The sequence below is a fragment of the Rattus rattus genome, chromosome 3, assembly GCF_011064425.1.
Source record: "Rattus rattus isolate New Zealand chromosome 3, Rrattus_CSIRO_v1, whole genome shotgun sequence".
NCBI classification, from domain to species: Eukaryota; Metazoa; Chordata; class Mammalia; order Rodentia; family Muridae; genus Rattus; species Rattus rattus.
In genome coordinates this window covers 158,365,977-158,369,717 of record NC_046156.1, presented here as the reverse complement: position 1 = coordinate 158,369,717, position 3,741 = coordinate 158,365,977, and positions in this window count along the sequence as shown.

Genomic DNA, 3,741 nt, shown 5'->3' with positions numbered 1-3,741 from the left:
TTGGGAGGCAGAGGCCGGTGGATCTCTATGAATTTAATGCCAGACTTGTCTACACAGAGAGTTCCAAGACAGCCAGAGCTACATGGAGAATCCCTACTTTGAAAAACAAATGTGTGTGTGTGTGTGTGTGTGTGTGTGAGAGAGAGAGAGAGAGAGAGAGAGAGAGAGAGAGAGAGACAGAGAGAGGGAGAGAGAGAGAGAGAGACTGAGAGAGAGAGAAAAGAGAGAGAGAGACAGAGAAAGAGAGGAGAGAGAGAGCAAGAGAGAGAGAGAAAGAGAGAGGAGAGAGAGAGAGACAGAGAGAGAGCAAGAGAGAGAAAGAGAGAAAGAGAGAGAGAGACAGAATGAGAGAGAGAGAGAGAGAGAGAGAGAGAGAGAGAGAGAGAGAGAGAGAGAGAGAGAGAGAGAGAGAGAGCAAGAAAGAGAGAACGGGTCAAAGCTCACCTTCAGTGACACTTCCTCCAAGGTGACATATGCTAATTCTTTAAAAATACTGCCACTCCTTAGTGACCAAACATTCCAGTCTGTGAGCCTGAGGGACTAGCCTCATTCAGATCCTAGTTAGTGAAACACACTAACTACACTTATCTATGAATATAGTGACAAGACTTAGAATGTAGTAAAATATTGTGCTGGTATAGCAAGTGGCAGCATGAGATCTTTCTCTAAAGTTCATAACCTCAATGGCTTGGGAAGATTGCCAAGATCAAATAGCAGGAATTATTTCTATCCTGTTAAGTCCGTAAGTTAGTACCAATATGTGAGGGCCACTTATTGTGCCTTTCTGGATATTTTGCCATGCTGGTCATTAGTGTAGAGCATACATGTCACAGGTGAATAAAACTCATTGTTCTCTCTGATCAGATTGCATAGTATTTTTTGATACCATGAAAGCTCAGCTGGGAAATGGAGGCTTTCAGTTTGTACCCAGCTCAAATCATCTGAGTCCTGTACCCTAAATGTACAGTGTCTTTCCGCTACAATGACTTTACCTTTAACTTCTGAACAACTCATGATCTCTTTGTGTTAGTTTATTTACTACAAACTCCTTAACATACTTACATACATATTTAACCATTAACTTTCTATCATTGTTGGGAACACTGCAGAGAATGAATGTGCATCCTTTAGTATTTCCCATTTTTCTCAAACTATTATTGAAATCCTCTCTGTTTAATGTCATTCATGATGGGTTCCACTGCTCCTGTATCCTGTTCTCCATTCATGTCGTGTTTTTCTTTGAGGAACTGTAAAGTTTCATCAGCTCCTCTACATCAGTATTCTATCTGTTCCTTAGTTTTCTCATTTTACTAAAGTTCAGAACACCCTTTTAATATCTTAAAGTTGAGATTTCCTTAAAATGATTGATGAGGTTTAACTGTAAGATTTACATATTTCAATGTTCTTTAAAAGCTGATGACATGATTGTATAAAGTTAATAATTATTTACCCCATGTTTGTTTGACTCAAACACTTTATGATGGTTCTTGTCCCCAAAGAGAGTTTCAGGTTTAAGTCCAGTATCACAGACAAAGGCTTCTGGGATCTATGCTTCTTGATGTTAGAGGATGATGTCCCCAAGTTCATATAGATTATTTTTGAAGAAAAGAAATTTGCAAATGAAAGCTGCTTTAAAAATGGCAAATGAAAGAAAAACAACAAAAAATGGGTTCAAAAAGGTGGCTTAATCAGAAGATTAGCCTTAATATTGGAATGAAGTTCAAGCTTTAATTTTCCACCATGACATGGAAATCTCTGATGGTACTTAAGCATATCACAGATAATTATCTGGCAGAGCTATCACAGGGGCAAATCTGGCATCAAGAGAAAAGATACTCCAATTAGTTTTGGAGTATATCCCTGACTACAATAGTTTCCAATTATTTTAATATGTACTATAAAGTGTGAGTAATTAAAAAAACTATTTCTAAAATTCTTGCCTTCTCAGAAAACATACCACCATAAGCTAGGTAGAAATGGTTATTAAATATAGAACACATTTAAATTTTTCTTTGTCATTAATGATAACTGCAAACACTAAGATTTAAATTAAAGGGGACTATGGAAGCATTCTTCATGTTGAAACAAAAACATCTGAGCTGCCCTAGAGGAATTTTCTTATCTCAGTACACTAGAGGATGGCAGTTCAAAGCTTCACCTCAATAGAACATTAGAAACTATGGATTGTAACAAAGCTAGTATTTTGAAAGGAAAATACTACCTGAGGCAGCCATAGAGCCAAAGGACAATCCAATTAAAACTAGGATAGAAAAAAAGACATAGCCAGGAGGAAAAAATAAATGACAAAATAGACATTATAGATATTTAACTGCTACCCTTAATCTGTCTCATTTTTAAATGTTTGCTACATCTTGCTCCTAAAAACAACAAAAATATAAAAAAACAACAAAAATATAATTAAGTGAAGTTTGTCATTTTTGTGTGACAATGTTTGGTACTACTTATTAGTAATGATTTATTTTGTGAGGAAAAATGATTGATTTATATTTTATAAATTCAGCCAAAAGTCAAATGCAAAATGTGAAGTTACAACATAAAAGAAGATAAACAATTATGAATAAGATTTAATGATGGCAATAACAAAGACAAAATTATGAAGGCCTTAGCAATTTAAATGACACTACTGATTTAGATAGTAATGTATATATTTAAGAAAGAAAATATTTTACAAAGCAGCAAAACATATATAGTTTTAATATTGCCAAATACTTTAAAGACTAATTACTTTTTATATTGTTGCATATGTGTCCTTGAACTGTTAAAGGATACATGTGAATGCATGGTATCAGGCAAATGTGAAGGTCAGTTGGCAAACTAAGGCTTCAGGTCTCTCCCCCAGTGTAGGTTCTATAGAATAATCATGTGTCATCAAACTAACACAGCAATTGAGCTTACCCTATGAGATATTTTGCCAAGCTCAAAAGAACTTGTTAATGTGCCAAAATGACTATATATATCATAATGAAAAAAATAAAATTGTTTCCCACTTATTTATAGAAAATATTAAAGACTGATATTTGTTACACTCAGTAAGTTGGCTAATATTTGTTAATATTAATCTGTCTACTTATCTTATTTTTACTCTGTGAATATTTTTGTACGATTTCAATTTTTATGCTATTTATTTAAGGACAATATGTTTTACAGTAATTTTAATAGGGAACTGTATTTCTAAGGTCTTTCAGAATATAGAATGACAAAAGTGACCAAGATAACTTGCCTTATCAAAATGATAAAAAATTATACTTTTAATATTTATTTCTAAAAATTCTCTCAAAACTATTGGAGATCTCAAAGAGGCCCAGAGACTGAATTAAATAAATGTTATTTCTACCTTCAAGAAAAGACAGAGGAGAGAGAGAGAGAGAGAGAGAATATCAGTACTTCTCCATACATTTCCATAGGAAGGCAACCAAACCAGAAGTCTGTGGAGCATCCTTTGGTACTTTGAAATCTATGTAGCAGAAAGTTTTCCTGGTTGGCTTTGTATTGATTTTCTGTATTTCTTGCAACCAAAGGGTGTGGTGTCTTTATTAATAGGATTTTCCCAGGTGGCTCTGGAGAGTAACTGTACCGGTTAGTTGTTACACAAACACCTAGGAAGAGAAAATCTCAAATGGCAAATAACTGACTCCATCAAACAGACCTGTGGTTATGTTTGTGTGGCACCATCTTGGTTGCTAATTGATGTGAGATGACTTAGATCACTTTGGGTGGTGC